General features: G+C 38.2%; 1 protein-coding gene across 3 annotated transcripts in view; it reads right to left on the bottom strand.

Annotated features, from left to right (window-relative positions):
- The window catches only part of NCOA1 (nuclear receptor coactivator 1), a 237,818-nt gene that overhangs the window by 182,930 nt on the left and 35,213 nt on the right, over positions 1-19,675 (bottom strand). The window lies entirely within an intron of this gene.

The raw sequence follows: 19,675 nt of genomic DNA on the forward strand, positions 1-19,675 counted from the left end.
GTTAAATAAATTAAAACTCCTAACAATGGGGGGACTAGGCAGACATCAGAGAATGCTTAAGAAATGTGAAACCTACTGGCTTTCATTACTTAAAGCCTAATTAATTTAGGCTTTACCACCCAGGGTTAAGCTTTTTACTAAATGTAATATTGCCTTTAGATCACAAAGACACAGTGCATTAGGTCCAGAGAAATCATTATTATCACAGGTCGATTCAGGAATCTTACTAGTCAATTCTATGGCTTCCACCCATCACCCTTGGGCTTTACTCAAAATACAAACCTATCTGGCCAGCTACCCTCTCCCTTATTTTCATGCCCACAATGCTCTCTGTGCTTTCTCATCCACCCCATGTTTTTCCCCACTGTTGTCCTTCCTTCCAACCTTTTCCCTGGGGAACCTCTGGAAACCTCTTTTACCATAGTGAAACAAATCACCTCCACATCCTCAACCTATCAATGAATAGTTCTTTCAATCCCTGGGCTAAATCAGTCTCTTGAGAAGAACCCTCTAGAGTGAAGGCTAAGGCAGTAGGGATCAACCTTCTCCACAGTGATATTTCTAGACCCTAAGTCACAAGCAATCCCACTCCTTCGCTCAGGCTCAGGCCATCTGGCTATCCTGCTCTCTTCTCTTTGCCATGCAATACCCCATCCACCTTTTGTAACCTAGGTCCGGATTTAATCCCTTAGATGCACTCCATCTAGTCTCATCTCTCCAGTTAGTTACAATGTTATCCAGTGAGCCTTTTACATGTCATTAATCAGGTCCTTCCTTCCCCCATGACACACAGCGCCTTTCTTTTCAAACTTGAGCCACACTTCCGCTTCCAGTCCTCCAGGGGATGGGAGGGGAGAGGGATTCCTTCATGTTCTCCTTTACTGGTTGTGCAGGTTATTTATATTGTGAAAACACTATTTCTTCCATTTACTTGGAACATTTTCTCAATTGCTGGCTTTTAATATAAAAATTCATTATATTCAGGTGGCCAGATTTGTCCATCACTGACTTCTCCATTTCTTTTACTATTTCTCTGCTTAGAAATTTCTCCCCCTTCAATAATAGCAGATAAATACTCTTAATATTTGCCTTTCTGTGGGCCAATTGTTCCAATATTTCATTCCAAAAGATGTATGGAATGAAATTTGACTGTAAACTGTTTCTGAATTGCCCAGTTTTCCTAACATCTAATTAATTCTCACCATCCTTTGGTTTATAAAGTTTCTTTTTTTAAATAAGCTTTCTTTTCACATATTTCATTTGTTTTTCTACAAAAGGTTGATTTCTGTGGAAGTAATGTTTCCTTATGTTTTACTTTGTGATAAAAATATTCTTTGGTATTCTGATCTTCTCTTCTTCCCGACAACAGTTAGATACATTTTATTTGTTTCGGAGGACATGCCAAGGGATTTCATGAGTAAGAAATGGTGACCCAGTCTACTCTGAGTACTGTGTATTTCTGTTATGGTTGTTGCCTACACACACTGCTCCTTTCTGTTTTAAGGGCTCATGCATTCCACTACTGAGTCTAGAATTAAAACCTTTCTAATCATGCTAGAAAACCGCGCTTTTATATATTTATTCACCTGGAGCCACATTTCATTAAACCTCATTCTTTGTAATTTTCCATGTTTTGCATTTATCTTTTCATTTGTAAAATCTGATTTGCATAAAATAAAGGTATCTCACACACAATTTTTATTTCATAGGCCAACATTTTTTATCAGCTCTGAAGTATTTTTCAGATCTTCCTATTATCTTTTAAAATCCACAAAGTTATGCTTATTATTTTTAGTTTACATTTTTTTAAAGGTTTTATTTATTTTTTTGAGAAAGAGAAAGTGCCCGCATAGAAGCAAGGAGAAGGTCAGAGGGAGAGGGAGAAGCAAACTCCCCACTGAGCACAGAGCCCAACAAGGGGCACAATTCCAGGACCCTGAGATCATGACCTGAGCTGATGGCAGACGTTTAACCAACTGATCTACCCAAGCACGCCTTTAGCTAACATTTTTTACATGCTACATTGACTTGAAAATATTTTATCAAAATTGAAAATGATGTTAAAAGGAACATGTAATTAAACAGTCTCATTTCTATGTCATCCACATGCTGCTTACAATGCCCTTGATTGCTATTGGTCACCACTTTTATTAGTTTCTTCTATATCCTTCCAGCAATTCTTTACACAAGTACACTTAACTGAAAATAGTCTTATTCCTCCTATCTTCTTAAATAAAATGTCTAGTTTTGCACCTTATTTTTTTTCACTCAGAATATCCTGAAGATTTTCCATGTTAGGATGTATGTCTTCATTGTTTCTAAAGCTCTATGGCATTTTATTATGTGAATCATACTAGTTTGTATAACCAAGCCCACAGTTTTAAGAAATACATTCCGTAAACTTAAGTCTTATTTCTGAAAGTAATTTAGAATTCAAGAGAAGCAACTGTACAAACCAAACAGCATAGGAACTTATGCAGTGTAATTTCACAAATTTATATTCTACCGATAAATGTAAGTTCTCTTGTATATCATTTTACCTTTTCTCTCAAGTTTACTCCATGAGCCTATCTAAAATCTATCAACTGTTCTAGTCATAAACTCTGAAAGTAGAAGGATAGTTCTTAGGGGCGACTTGATGGCTCAGTTGGTTAAGCATCTGCCTTTGACTCAGGTCATGATCTTGGGGTCCTGGAATTGAGCCCTGCATCAGGCTCCCTGCTCAGTGTGGAGTCTGCTTCTCCCTCTTCCCCTGCCTGAAGCTCTGCCTGCTTGTGTGCTCGCTTTCTGTGTCAAATAAATAAATAAAACCTTTAAAAAAAAAAAAAAAAAAAAGGATAGTTCTCAGAGCGAGAAGCCTCAGATTCTAAAAGCTGCCCAACCTCACTAAGCTTCAGTGAGCCTGCAAAAATGAAATACAGCTATACAAGAGTCAAGACAGTTGTACAAATAAATGTTCCACTCTACTTAGTGGAACCAGGAGAGGTTTCACAGAGGAACAGACACAGTCCCTTAGGTTCAATCCTAAAAGAAGAAATGCTCTAGAGGCGGCAGAAATGCACAAGGGGCACAAGAAGGCAAGAGAAAGCATTAAGGAGGCATCAGAATAAAGAGCTGTTTGAAATAGCATACCTTGTCAAGAACTCTAGTTCCACTCCACTTAGAATGCAGAAAGCCTGAGTAATGTCAATACCACCCTCATAAGAAAAAGCAAGATCTATCAAATCAAAACTTATCTTGAGCCTAACAAAGAGTTGAGGTCACAAGGCAATCAAGTAAATTTAATTCCAAAGAGGGACAAGTTTCTCCAAGGAGAGACCATACACATAATCTGTTTTACCTTTGGCAGGTCACAGAAAAAGAAGGGGCCACCATAAAGGTGTGTAAGAAAAAAATCAGCTAAGATTTTTTTTTAAGACTTTATTCATTTGAGAGAGAGACAGCATAAACAGGGGGAAGAGCAGAGCTGAGCAAGGAGCCCAATGCCAGGCTTGATGCAGGACCCTGGAATCATGACCTGAACTGAAGGCAGATGCTTAACCAACTGAACCACCCAGGCACCCCAAAAAAACCAACTAAGATTTTCACAAATTCTTAAAGACCAAGTGTAGACTCGTGTAACATTTAGGAATGGCTGGGGATCCCTGACACAAGGGGAGTTTACATTCAATTGTAAGTTCTTCTACAGGCCTCAACCAGGTGCTCACAAGAAAAATTAAAGGTAAATCAGAGAGAGCCCTTCATCAATGGGGCAAGTGTGCAGGAGGTGACAAGAAATGGCTTGAAGCCCTAATTCCCCAACCTTTCTTTAAACACAGAGCAAAAGCCTAGAGCCACTAGGGGAAGGAAAGAAAGCCCTCTCACTCTAAGGTCCAGGCAAAAATCCACTGCTTCAGAGAACAGAAGCAAAATGCCTCTGCCTCTGGAAGAGGGGGAGAAAATAGTGTCAAGTCCCCAGGCACCGGCAAAGATACACTGATGCTAGAAAAAAGGCAGAGAAAAAATTAATTCTGCCACTACTGGGGAGGGGGAACAGGAAAAAGTCTTGGGCAAAGGATCCTACACCAATACCAAAAGAGATCAACTACCACAGAGGAGGGAAAGGATATCCCTGGCAATAACCAACTATAAATATATGAAAGAAGTCGACTGCCATAAAGGAGAAAGAGCAGAAAAGCTAAGAAAGCCCCATCTCACCAACACTCAGAAACTTAGGGCCTGACCAGGATTGGGTCCAGACTAGAACAAAAGAACCTCAACCTGCCCCATAAGCAAAGCACTGGGTAATGAGCAAAAATAATTACTGGGAGAGGGACAGTAACATAAAGAGAAATCTCTCCAATGCAGATATCCAAATACTGTTGAAAGATGAGGGTGGTATAGAAACACGGAAAAACCATGTAGTACTACATGCCACACTTTAAACACAAGGAAACAGCAGCCACTGTTGGAGAAATTTGAAGCCTGTGGTACAATCAAGGTAATAAAGGCAAAAGAATCCAAACCTAGCTGGATTTGTGATTAGATTGACTCAATTTCCAATACAAACAGTCTAATGAAAGAAGAAAATCATTTCAATCTCTCCTACTCTTTCGTACATAATGATGAGCATTAAATAAAAAATTACACAAAAGCAAGAAAAAAAAACCCTTTGTCAAAAGATAAAGCAAGCAACAGAATCAGCAATTATTCTGCTACTGAAACTATCAGACATTTAAAAATAACTACAAATAGGGGCGCCTGGATGGCCCAGTGGGTTAAGCCGCTGCCTTCGGCTCAGGTCATGATCTCAGGGTCCTGGGATCGAGTCCCGCATCGGGCTCTCTGCTCAGCAGGGAGTCTGCTTCCTCCTCTCTCTCTCTCTGCCTGCCTCTCTGCCTACTTGTGATTTCTCTCTGTCAAATAAATAAATAAAATCTTTAAAAAAAAAAAAAAACTACAAATATGTTAAATGGTCTAGTAGGAATGACGGACAACATGCACAAACAGATGGACATTTTCAGCACTGAGATGGAAACTTCAAAGGAAGGAAAATATAAAAGATAGAAATAACACAGAGGAGGAAAGAATGAGTGAACTTAAAGACAAGAAAATAGAAATAATTCAAAATGAAACCATGGTGTAAAAAGAAGTGAGGGAAAAATACATGTCAGGGTATCCAAGAATCGTGGAACTGTACCAAAATGTCTTCAAATTCCATTCAATTGAAGCCCCAAGAAAAGGAAACAAACAAACAAAATGAGATACAAGAAATATGTAAAGAGATGATGGCTAAGAATTTTCTCTACTGAATCCAAGACAACAAAAGAGCGAGCAAAAAATCCTACAGAATCCCAATCATGATAAATACCAAAATGTACACACACAAATGAATATACATGGATACATCATAGCCAAAATGCAGAAAAACAAAAATAAAAATCTCAAAGGCAGAGGGGGAAAAAATTACATACAAAGAACAAAGATCAAGATTTCCTTTTCTTCAGGAAATTATATAAGCAAAAAGACAATAGAGTAGAAAGAGAGTATTAAGCAGGCTCCATACCCAGCATGGAGCCCCAGACAGGACTCAATCTCACAATCCTGAGATTATGATCTAAACTGAAACCAAGAGTCCACCACTTAACTGCCTGAGCCACCCAGGTACCCTTGGAAACATTTTTGGTTGTCACAGTGGGGGTGGGGAGTGGCTGCTACTAACATCTAGTCAACAGAGGCCAGAGATGCTAATGAAAATCCTACACTGCATATAGGATATCCCCGCCAGTCCTGAATAACAAAGAATTATCCAACTGAAAATACCAACAGTGCCAAGCTTGAGAAACCATGGCTTAGAGCAACTGCTAAAATATATATGTATATACACACACATATAGGTATATAAATATACATATGTATGTGTATATGATTATACATGTATATATGTGTGTATACATATACATGTGTATCTAGACATATAGAATTAGCCAAGAGTATTATATAAAATGGAATTATGAAAAAGGGATTAATTCAACAGGAGGCAGGAAAAGAGGAAAAAAATAAATTTAAAATATTCAAAAATAGAAAACTAGCTGGGGTACCAGGGTAGCTCAGTCGGTTAAGTGTCTAACTCTTGATTTTAGCTCAGGTCATAATTTTAGGGTCATGAGATCAGGTCCCACATCAAACTCTGCACTGGGCATGAAGCCTGCTTAGGATTCTCCCTCTCCCTCTGTCCCTCCCTGCACCTCGCCACTCACACTCCATCAATCTTTCTCTCTTAGGAAAAAAAAAAAAAAAAAAGGACTCAAAAAATTTTTAAAACATAAAAAAATAGAAAGCTAGCAAGATGACAGATTTATTAATGATTATATTAAATAAAAATTACCTAAACGCCCAATTAAAAGATGGAGATTATCAGATCAAATTTTAAAAACAAGATCCAATTATATCCACAAGACACTTACACTACATAAGGATAAAGGATCAATTCACCAAAGACATAGCAATCCTAAATGTGTTTTCACTTAATAACACAGCTTTAAAATAAATGAAACAAAAACTAATAAAACAGGAGATTAGACAAACCCACAATTACAGTTATAGACCTTACTACTCCCCTGTTATTAATTGACAGAAGAAAAAGAAAATCACTAACGTAAAGAAGACTTAAAAACACTATCAACTGACTTGACCTAATTGGACATTTATAGAACATTTTACACAATGAGAGCAGAATACATATTCTTTTCAAGGGCACATGGAACATTCACCAAGAAAGACCATATTCTGAGCTACAAAATGAACATCAAGATATTTAAAAGAATTAAAGTCAAATAATATATTTTCTCTGGCAAAAACAGAATTAAATCAGAATCAGTAACTGAAAGATAAAGAATCACCAAGGGTTAGAAATTAAACAACATACTTCTAAATATCCAAGGGTAAAAGAATAAGAGGAATTTTTAAATATTTTTAATTGAATGAAAATTAGAACATATCAAAATTTGTAGGATAACACTAAAGCATTTCTTAGAAACTTGGAGCAGTGAATGTTTATATTAGAGAACAAGCATGAATCAATACTATAGGCCTTCATTTTAGAGAAGCAGGAAATGAAGAGTAAATTAAGCACAAAGCATTTAGAAGGAAGAAATGAAATTGAAAAAAAAAAAAATAGAGAAAATCTATGAAACTGAAACCTAGTTCTTTGAAACATTAGATAAAGTTGAATAAACTTCCGGATGATCAAGACAAAAAGAGAGAAGCCACAAATTACTTGTATCAGGAATGAAAAGAGAATACCACTAGAGAGCTTATAGATATTAAAAGGATAACAAGAGAATATTATGAAGAATTTATGGCAATAAATTTTATAACTTCCATAAAATGTACCAATTTCTTGAAAGTTTGAAGACAAACTACCAAGTTCACTAAATGAAGAAATTAGATAATAAGAATAGCTCTTAATATACTAAGGACATTTAATTCATAATTTAAAACTTTCCCATGGGGGAGCCTGGGTGGCTCAGTGGGTTAATCCTCTGTCTTTGGCTAAGGTCATGATCTCGGGGTCCTGGGATTGAGCCCCACATCGGGCTATCTGCTGGGTGGGGAGCCTGCTTCCGCCTCTCTCTCTCTGCCTGCCTCTCTGCCTACTTGTGATCTCTCTCTCTGTGTCAAATAAATCCTTAAAAAAAAAAAAAGCTTTAAAAAAAAACTTTCCCATGAAGAAAGCTCCAGGACAAGTGACTACTTTGGTGTATTCTGCCAAACATCTAAGAAAGTTATACCATATTACATAAGCTCTTCTAGAAATATGTAAAAAGAAAACACTTCCCAATTCATTTTATAAGCACTATTCGTAAATTTTAGCGTGACTCTGATATAAAAATCAGAAAAAAGGAAAAAAAATCTTAAGAAAAGTAAACTATAGACAACATCCTTTCATAAACAGACACAAAATACCTTTTTTTTTTTTTTAAGATTTTATTTATTTATTTGACAGAGAGAGATCACAAGCAGGCAGAGAGAAAGGAGGAAGCAGGCTCGCGGCTGAGCAGAGAGCCCGATGCGGGGCTCGATCCCAGGACCCTGGGATCATGACCCGAGCCGAAGGCAGCGGCCTAACCCACCGAGCCACCCAGGCGCACCCCCTTTTTTTTTTTTTTAAGATTTTGTTTATTTATTTGACAGAGAGAGAGAGAGTGAGAGTGGGAACACAAGCAGGGGGAGTGCGAGAGGGAGAAGCAGGCTTCCCAATGATCAGGGAGCCTGATGTGGGGCTCAATCTCAGGACCCCGGGAACATGACCTGAGCCGAAGGCAGACACCTAATGACTGAGCCACCCAAGTGCCCCATCAGACACAAAATATCTTAACCAAATATTATAAAAATGAATCCAGCAATATATAAAAAGGGATATATATCATGACCAAATAAAATTCAACCCAGGAATGTAATATAAATAATAGTTCAATATATGAAAAAACCCATCAATGAAATTTACCCTAACAATGGACTAACACATAAATGATCATCTTAATAGACGAAAAAAAAGTATTAGAAAAAGCCCAGTCATTCATGATTCAAATCTCTCAGAAAACTAGGAACAGAAGGAAATGTCCTCAGCCTAGGTAGGACATGAATCTACAATAAACCTACAGCTGATATACATAATCATGAAAAACTAAATTATTTCCCTCTAGGATCAGGAATAAGGCAAGAACATCAGCTCTCACCACTCTTATTCACTGTACTGTACCGCCAGTACGATAATACAAGAAAAAATAAATAAAAGCCTAGAGATGAAAAAAAAAAAAAAACAGGATCAAAATGCTTTTTTTCACAAATGACAGAATTGTCTATACAGAGAATCCAAAGAATCCACTACTAAAACTAATGAAATAATTTAGCAAAATTGCAGAATACAAAGTCAACACACAAAATTCAACTATATTTCTATATGGCAGAAATGAATAATTACAAATGAATAAAACAGTAGCGATTATATTAACATCAAAAATAGAATAAATATAACAAAATAAATGGAATATTTATATCAGAAATATAAAACTCTGAGTGAAAAATCAAAGACCTCAATAAATGAAGAAATACTGTTTTCAAAGAACAGCTCCACCAATATTGTTAAAATAGCAATTTATAGATTTAAGTCCCAATTAAAATCGCAGCAGGGTTTTTTTTGTAAAAACTGATAAGCTGAGTCTAAAATTTACATGGAAATGCCAAGAACCTAGAATATTCAAAACAATTTTGGAAAAACAAAAAAGAACAAAGTTAGAAAACTTACACTACCTGTTTTCAAGACTTTCTATAAAGTGATAGTTATCAAGACACTGGAATTCTGGCATAAAAATAAACATACAAACCAAGGGAACAGAAGAGACAATCCAGAAACATATCTACAAATTCATAGTCAACTGATGGTCAACAAAAGTGCCAGGGTAATTCAATGTAAAAAGAATTGCCTTTTTTGGGGTGCCTGGGTGGCTCAGTGGGTTAAAGCCTCTGCCTTCGGCTCAGGTCATGATCCCAGGGTCCTGGAATCGAGCCCCGCATCGGGCTCTCTGCTCTGCAGGGAGCCTGCTTCCTCCTCTCTCTCTGCCTGCCTCTCTGCCTACTTGTGATCTCTGTTTAATAAATAAATAAAATCTTAAAAAAAAAAAAAAAAAGAATTGCCTTTGTAACAATGCTGCTGGGACAACCGACAATCCATATGGGGAAGAAAAGGAGAAACTCAACTCATATCTCACATCTTATACAAAAATTAATAGACCTAAATATTTAAAAATGCAAACCTATAAAACTTCTAGAGGAAAATACAGGAGAAAATTTGGGAACACTAGGTTAGCCCAGGGGCTGTCAAACTTTTTCCGCAAAAGACTATACAGTCAATATTTTAAATTTTATGGGCTATTCAGTCTCTATATTCAGTCTCAAATATTCAACTCTGTCACTATAGTATGAAAGCAGCCATAGACAGCAGGTAAATAAATGGGCATGGTCCTTTTCCAACAACACTTTATTTACAAAAACAAGCAGTGGGTTGAATCAGGTATAGTTTGCCAACCCAAGTTAGGTAAATAGTTCTCAGGTATGACACAAAAAGCACAAACCATAAAGGAAAAAACTGATATATCACAATAAAACAAATCTTTACATTCTGCTCTTCGAAAGTGTAATGAAAGTATAAAGGCAAGTCACAAACTTGGATTAATAAGTATCTTGGCTTATTAAGAGTTAAAGGTCTTCAAAACATCTTTCTTTAGGGCTGTATTATGAGAATTTTCTGTTTTATTTTAGTTCCCCTGATCTGGAATATTCACTGATATATTTCCATATATATTACATTTAAGCCCTGGTAAACTTTGTGGAGCACAGTCTAGCAGAGGCTGTTGTAATTTAAAATCAAGATACTTGGAGAACCTGGGTGGCTCAGTGGGTTAAGCCTCTGCCTTTCGCTCAGGTCATGATCCCAAGGTCCTGGGATAGAGCCCCACATCAGGCTCTCTGCTCAGCAGGGAGCCTGTTTCCTCCTCTCTCTCTGCCTGCCTCTCCGCCTACTTGTGATCTCTATCAAATAAATAAATAAAATCTTTACAATAATAATAAAATCAACATACTCTTTCTAAAATTTTTTTAAAATTTTTTTTTAAAAAGAGTATCTTATTAATGCAAGATAAATTTATATACTGAGTCACGATGAAAACTGTGAGGCCCAGCATGGTCCCCCTATTTTCTATTAAATTAAGGTAATACTTTTTTTTTAAGACTTTATTTATTTGACAGATCATTTCCCAGGATCATGACCTGGGCCGAAAGCAGAGGCTTCAACCCACTGAGCCACCCAGGCGCCCCAAGGTAATACTTTTTATTTAAAATTTATAACCTGTCTAATTTCTTGGACTGGTTACAAGTTAAAATACAAGGTAAAGAGGATTCATCACAATAAAACTATATAAATAAATTTTTAAAAATAAATAAAACTGGGCGCCTGGGGGGCTCAGTGGGTTAAAGCCTCTGCCTTCAGCTCAGGTCACAGGATCCTTGGATGGAGCCCCACATCGGGCTCTCTGCTCAGCAGGGAGCCTGCTTCCTCCTCTCTCTCTCTGCCTGCCTCTCTGCCTACTTGTGATCTCTGTCTGTCAAATGAATAATAAAATCTTAAAATAAATAAATAAAACTATATAAACATTAGACACTGCAGCAGTTGGTATGGGCACTGACTACCATCTAAAAAATGGCTGCCATTGATTCCTTCTCATCCTTTATGCACATGTCACCCATCAAGAGCTGGGGCTGGGGGTGCCTGGGTGGCTCAGTTGTTAAGCATCTGCCTTTGGCTCAGGTCATGATCCTGGAGTCCTGGGATCAAGCCCCACATCGGGCTCCCCGCTCAGCGGGAAATCTGCTTCTCCTTCTCCTACTCCCTCTGCTTGTGTTCCCTCTCTTGCAGTCTCTCTCTCTCTGTCAAAATAAATAAATAAAATCTTAAAAAAAAAAAAAAAAAAGAGTTGGGACGAAGAACAGGGCATGGAGGGCAGGCGTGCCTGGCTCGCTCAGTCGGAAGAGCATGTGACTTTTAGTCTCAGTCAGGGTCGTGAGTGCAAGCCCCATGTTGGGTGTAGAGACTACTTAAATAAAAAAACTTAGAGAGACAGGGCTTATGTCCCAGCTCCTTAAATCTTGGTTGGCCTAGTAACTTGCTTTGACCAACAGGATGTAGCAAAAGTGACGTTTTCAAGCTCTAGAAACTAGAAGAATTGGCAGTTTCCCTTTTCTCTCCCTGAGAAGCTAGAAGCCACATAAGAGATCCAACTACCCTGAAACTATGATACTATGGAGAAGCCATGTGGAGACAGGTCTAAGTGCCAGACATGTGACAGAACCTTCTTAGACTATCCAGCCCTGCTCAGCCACCAACTGAGTGAGAGATATTAGCTGAAAGTCACATAGGACAGAAGAATCCCCTAGCCTCGCACTGCCCAAATTCCTGATCCACAGAACTGTCAAAATAACAAATCAACATTGTTTTAAGACACTAATTTTGGGAGTAATTTGTTATATGGCAGTAGGCAACTGAACAGACACTATCTAGCTCACGATATCAGCAGCATATAAACACTGAGTATCGGATTTAGGTCTATGTTTTCCAGGTTGTAAGTTTTTAACTTTTAATTAAGAAGAAAACATAAATTTTGTACCTGAATCATATGCACTCCTATGAAGAATAACGAACCAAGCAGACTACAGTTTCAAATATAATTTTAGAAGATGTGCATCATTCAAATGATATTTCTTACAGATTGATTCTATACAGACAAAGAGCATATTATTAAATCAGAATTCAGTACAGGCATTTTCGTATTGGGAAAAATGAGATGACATGGTCCTGATACTTTTGTTCTATGAAAACTTAATACAAGAAACCAGATGAATACATCATTAAGATATTCATTATACTATCTTCCCAGATTTGATATTTAAGTGAGTTTTTGATAGACACTCAGTAGCTGTCAGTTTGTGATTAAATCTTCCAGTAAGAACATACAGAATAAATACTCTATAAGACTAGTTAAAGTTAGAGAAGTATACATTAAGAGCCACAACAATCTACCTTCCCCCTAGAACTGGTCCCACTGAGATCACCAATTTCTTTAATGCTGCACCCCATGAAAATTCCTTGGTCCCTGCCTTATTTAATCTTAAACATCCTCCACACAAATAAGCATTCCCTTTTAGTCACTAAGTGCAGCCCACACTCAAGGAATGGGGAATTAGGTTCCACCTCCTTAAAGAAGGGAAGTATCTGCATAAATTACTTTGAATTCTTCTGTACAGGATAAATAAATAAGTGGGGCACTCATATATTCAGTCACTTCTTTTAATCAGTATGGACTTAGGGATATTTATTTTATACTTTGGGTTATAATCCAATACTGTGTTATTTATTTTGTTGTTCACATTGTTCCTGCTAAGGCCACTGGAAACTCTTTCTGGCTGGTTCCTGTATCTTTTTGCCAAGCCCCTACATTTTGGGATTTTGAATATATTCTTACTTTCAGCACTACAAAATGTTCAAGGCATATGTTGCATATTCCTGCCCCACTCCTAGAATCAGCCATTTTCCAAGTAGCCTAATTCTTTTTATTGGAGAATGGTATTAGAGACCTTGATCTGGATCCTGGGTGTGCACCAGGGTGCCAATGCTTTCAGGCCCTCTCAGTAGACAGAGCAAAGAAATATATATGCGTATACTATGCCATTTATACACACATATCTATAATCATTTCTCTATTTCTATTAAGCTAAACATGACGGGTGCCTGCGTGGCTCAGTCAGTTAAGCATCTGCCTTCAGCTCAAGTCACGATCCCAGGGTCCTGGGTTTGAGACCTGTGTCGGGCTCCCTGCTCAGCGCAGAACCTGCTTCTCCCTCCCCCTCTGTCCCTCTCCCCTGCTTGTGGACTCTCTCTCAAACAGATAAATAAAATCTTAAAAAAAAAAAAAAAAAAAAAAAAAAAAAAGATTTATTTGACAGAGAGAGAGAGAGCGCGCAAAGCAGGGGCCGGGGGCAGTAGGCAGAGGGAGAAGGAGAAGCAGGCTTGCCGAGCAGGGAGCCTGATGCAGGGCTCAATCCCAAAACCCTGGGATCATGACCTGTGCCAAAGGCAGATGCTTAACAAATGAGCCACCAAGGCACCCTAATAAAATGTTTAAAAAAAAAAAAAAAAGCTAAACAAGAATTCGTATTGATGTCTCTAATCCAATACCACATGGTTATCTGTAATCTCTCTCTCCAAAAGTGAGAAACCTGGCTCCCACAGTTTACCAACCATTCATTTATTTGTTTGTTTAATACCAGTATACACATAAAATGGTTTCAGAATTGTTAGCCCACACTCTTCCGAATTTTTGTCTTACTATTTTGTCATTCCTTCTGAAAGTCTTATTAGAAGAATCCTCATTTTAGATAAATGTTCCTAAGGTCTTTCACCTAAATCATCTCTTCCCTCTTTACACATTCTACACAGGTGATCTTTCAAATCCATGACTTCAGTTACCTTCCAAATCAGTATCTCTAGCCCAGATCCCTCTCCTAAACTTCAAATCCACTTATCCATCTTCTGGATTGGCACCTTAAACTGAACTTACCATCCTTCCCTACTCTTCTCTGGGGTTCCCCTATGAATGGCATCACCATCACGTACCTATTCACAAGCCAAAAATCTAAGATCAGATCTGTCGTCTTCCCTCTACATCTACCCAGTATCAACGAAAGCCTAATCTTTCTCAAATCCACCTACTACTCACCATGCCATGATCCTACCATAGGCAGCCCAGGATCACTTCTGACTCAGAAGTATTTGTTAGAACAAACAAGTAAGACAATGCTCTGAATGATCTTACTACCCTCAATTTTACTAGGCTCTAATCTGATATTCTCCCCACTATAGCCTGAGTCATCTTCCTAAAAACAAACCAAATCACATCACTTTTTCATGACTAAAATCTTTTAATAATTCCCCATTCCTCCCAAGATAATGCCCAAGAGCCTCAACATTGTTTTCAAGGTTCTGCATGATACTGTCCCTCATTACCTCTCTGGTGTCATCTGTTCCTTTCTCCTACTTTGTAATCTTGATGCAATCTACTAATCCGAAATCTTTTCAACTTCTCTCTCCTGTCTTCTTGTCTCAACACAGACATTTCTTCTTCAGAAAGCCAGCTTCTGCTCTGTCTATGCTCACGTTCCACCCCGCAGGCTACCCACTGTAGCATCCATTGTACTACACTGTACCTACCCGGTTCTCGTATCACTCGCTAGACTCTAAGCTCCATCAGGGCAAAATTCATATGACCTTGTTGAGTCTACTGTATCCTCAGAGCCTAGCTCTCTGCCTAGTACAGAGTAGGAACACAATAAATGCTTAAAATAAATACTTGAGTTTCTGTTTTTGCTATTTCTGTGCCTTAGCTTTAATGACTCTTTCACAAGTAATGACTCTTTCACAAGAATTAAATATCTTCTGTAAGGTACACAGTTTATTATTAATCTGTTAAATCAAGTTTACTAATTGTATTATTGATACTTTTTTTCACAAAAGATACAAAACCAGTATTATTTCTGAAATCTGTCTGGAAATCTCTATTTGCCTTTATATGTAAATGACAGTATGGTAAATTATGAAACTCTGGGTTCATACCCTTTTCCCTCACAGTCTAAATACTGCAGTAGTTACCAAACTCCAAACCAAGAACCAATACTATTTGGTGATGAAATTTTCACTATTCCCCAACTCAGCAAAATCAATAAAAGTGAGTGTTGCTCACACTAAAACAAAAATTATTCCATTGTTTGCTTTATATTTTATGTGCTTATTTAGTCAAAAAATGTTTGAAAATTTATGTTAATCACTCAATTTTCTATCAGCATTTTACTGGCCCATAAATCCAAAGGTCTAGAATTCTCTGGTTTGGCATTTTCATTAAATATAAGACTAGATTCCAATCTGGTTATCTTTTCCTTGAAAATTATTTTGCTTTCCTCCAAGAATACTTGTGGAATTCTCTCTCATCCTTGAACATCAGAAATGTGACTAGCATAATCACGCTTCTTTGCCATTTGGTGAGTTCTTTTAAAATACAAGTCATCAGTTTAGCAATATTTTCAACACATACTCTTGAGTATTTCTTGATTATTTATACATCACCTCTATCTCTTCCTTCTAGAACACTCAATTTTTGTATATCATATCTTTTGGATCTATCTACTATGTCTATTATTCTTTTTTGTCATGATCCACTCTGGAACATTATTTGAACTAATGCTCTAATCGACTAATATGATTTCCTGGTTATGCGATTACTTTTCGCTATTATTACTTATTTTAGTTCAAAATTAATGATTTTGTCTTCCAAAAACTTTTTCCTGTTTTCTGAATGCCCGTTGTTCATGACAATCCCCTCTTAAATTTCGCTGAGTCTAAGAATTCGGATTTTTAACATCTGGCACAGAGCCCTAACTACATTGCAGAGAGTTATCTGCTATGAAAATTAATTTAATTAATTTAATTCCTTCTTTTGAACTGCCATCTTGTCTCCTATGTTTTTCTGTTTGTTCATACCTACAAGGATGGCCACATATTTTCAGAATCAAGGTAAGAAAAGCTCTCTTAAGAATTACTTAGATCAGTGTTAAAATCTTTTTCAGAAAATCTTCCCTTAAGGTCAAGTCTGGAAACCCAAAAACCAGCTGGGGCCACAAGCTCTCGGACTACTAAGGCTGGCCTTAGTAATAGCCTCAATGCAGTTAGTGGACTGGCCCTCTGTGTTTGTCCAGATGAGGTTCAGGTGCACACAAACAAATACCCACAGCTGACAGAACAGAGGTTTATTTTTCTCTTACATAAGACATCTGGAGGTAGGAACATCACGATACACTGACAGCTCAGTAGTCACCACCGATTCCCTCCTGTTCTATCTTTTTGCTCTGCCTTACCCCATGGCATCTATGCTCAAAGTCATCTAATGGTCAAAAAATGATCATGGCATCTCCAGAAATCACATCCATGTCCCAGACAGAAGAAAGAAGGAAGTGGCGAGAGCTCCTTCTGAGGCTTCCCAGATGACACCATCTCTTTTAAAAGAGCTTTCCTAGAAGTGCTACCCTAAGACTTTTGTTTACAGCTGCTGGGAAATATTTTATAGTTAGGCTTAATAATGTGTACATACTATAGTGGTAATGTTACTAAAAATGAAAGAGAGGACAGATACTAGGTTGGCAACCAGCACTCAATCCCAACATTTTTCTCTCTCTCCAGAATAAGATTCTAGTTTGCCAACACCTCTCTCTCTCCCTTTTTAAGATTTTATTTATTATTTATTTGACTGAGAGAGAGAGTAAGAGAAAGAGAAAGCATGAGTGGGGGGGTAGAGGGAGAGAGGAAGAGGGAGAAGCAGACTCCCTATTCAGCAGGGAGCCCAATGCAGGACTCGATTCCAGGACCCTGGGATCATGACCTGAGCTGAAGGCAGACACTGAACAGACTAGAGCCACTCAGGTGCCCCTAACAACATCCCTCTAGATATGAAGTCAAACAACAGATGTTACATGTATTTCACCAGGGCAGGATACTTAACTCTTCCTGTAATCAAAACATAATACCCCAATTAATATATTTTAAGGTTGCCCAAATTTCCCCAAAAGTCATATCAAAATTCTGATTATCTAAAATGTGCTTCTTGGGGGCACCTGAGTGGCTCAGAAAGTTAAGCATCTGACTCTTGATCCCAGCTCAGGTCTTGATCTCACAGTCATAAATTCAAACACCACAATGGGCTCTACATCTAGCATGGAGCCTACTTAAAAATAATAATAATTAAAAAATAAAATAAAATGTACTTTTTTGGCCAGAACTACTCCAAAATGGGATTTTGAAACTAAATGCAATTGATTCTACAATGACTCTTAATTGAACATCTTCAATTCAATTTTCAAGTTAAAGACACAAACAGACCTTGAAAGACTTGTGGTATCAAGTAGCTGAGGAGAGAGAACATAAAAATAAATGAACAAAAAAGGAAAGATATATAAATCTTTCCAGACAAAGAAAAGAAAAAAATAAGTGCCACAGAAATGTGAAGCTAGGAGAAAAGTTCAAGGGTGGAATGGGAGAAGGTCAAAGGAGAGAATGAGAGAACACCCCTGACAATGGTTGTTAAGAAACAGGTCAGAAACTAGCAGAGAAGAGAAGCTGGAGAAGAAAAAAGGACTAACAGAAGAACATCCCTCCTCCAACCCTGCACCCACCTCTATTCCCTGCTCCCACAGACCTTGCTCCTCTACAAAACCTAAGTCTGCAGAATCTGTTTTCACAGCCTCTACCACCTTACCTCCCATGCATTCTTCTCTTTTAAGATTTTATGTATTTGAGATAAAGATGGGGGCTGGCGGGCAAAGGAAGAGGGACAGGCAGACTCTCCTCTGAGCACTGGTGGAGAAGGGCCCACGTGGCACGGACACCAGGCTTGATCCCAGGACCCCAAGATAATGTCCTGAGCAGAAGGCAGACAATTAACACACTGAGCTACCCAAGCGCCCCCAACGTACATTCTTGAACTCACTTCAGTCTGGTTTTAGCCCCATCACTCCAATGAAGCTGCTCCCCACCTTCCCTGAACTGCCGAATCACCACTCAGCCTTCATTTACCCTCTGGTAATCTGACATTGTTGACCACTCCCTTACATCTCTGGTTTCCAAGACGTTACTCTTCGTGTACCTCTTACTCTTCCAACCCTCCCCTGCATGTGCTGGCTCTTCTTCATCCACAGACCTCTCAAATGGAAGCACTCTTTCTGTCTCAAAGTCTGCATGGCTCCTGAGCAAACTCACCTACGAGCATGAGAACCCACACCACTATCACCAATATAGGACTTCCAAAACTCACTTAAGCTTGAACACTGGAGTTCTGAATCCACATATCCACTAGTTTAAGAGACAACACTTCACCCAGTTGTCTCACAGGCACCTCAATCTCAACATGTCCAAGTGAGAGAACACTACCCCCCAAAAAACTGCTTTTACTCCTGAATTTGCTAGTTTGGCTTCTGGCAATGTTACTTCTCCACTTAACCAATCAAGAAACCTAGGAATTTTCAAGATTCCTTCTTCTCTCATTCCCACACCCAAGGGTCTTATAACTCTGTATTTTTAACAACATCTCTTATATTTGTTTCCTCAGCTCTATCTCTACCACTACTATCTTCATTCAGGATCTCATTGTATCACTGGATCACCAGCAAGAGCCAGTTCTCTCTGCTACCAGTCATGCGCTGTTCTAATCCATTCTCCCCTGGCACCAAATATTGTTACATTTCAACAACCATATGTCTCATTCCTCAGATCTCTAACTGACTCTTCCCAGTAAATGCCTACTCTTGTTTTATAATCACTTGCTTTTGTTAAAAATATAATAAATTCCTTATTTAATATTATTAGCTAAACTTATTTTAGAACTCTGTTCTAGTGACTTTTTACTTGACTCTGAGCTCTTCTGTTTGTGGATTCTCTTGCACAGTATTTGCTTTCCGGAAACATTTGGGGATTCTTATCCTTGTATTTGGGATTCTGTTACATTCTGCTGGCTTCTGTTGGTACTGCTTATTCAGGAAGCAATATTCTTTTCATATTGTTTTCAGGAAGAACAGAGGAAGAGCAGACAGGATGTCTCAGGGCCTGGTCTTCCACATGTGAGTACAGCCAGTTACCCATGGTGCTTCACCATCTCACAGACCCAGGTTCCTCCATACAGTTCTTGCATGGAAACAGACCTTTCACTTGGTCCAAATTGGTGTTAGAATATACATAGGTTGGAGCTGCTTATGTTACAGTCACCACCTTACTGACCACTCTAGTACCCTTCATGCTCCCAGTTTCCCCCATCTCTGGATATGAGTGTTACCCACTGGACCTCCTATTTTCAGAAATTCTTCACAGTTTCTGATTTACAAAGATTTCCCCTTCTTATTTTTATAGATGACTACATATACATTTTTCTGTTATTTTTACAGATTTGGTGAAGGAAAGCAAACAGGTATAAGTGTTTAGTCTGTCCTCTTGAAACTGTCACCCCCCCCAAAAAAAAAAAAAGCTGTCACATCATAAGTCTATCCC

Source organism: Mustela erminea, chromosome 7 (genome assembly GCF_009829155.1).
Source record: "Mustela erminea isolate mMusErm1 chromosome 7, mMusErm1.Pri, whole genome shotgun sequence".
NCBI classification, from domain to species: domain Eukaryota; kingdom Metazoa; phylum Chordata; class Mammalia; order Carnivora; family Mustelidae; genus Mustela; species Mustela erminea.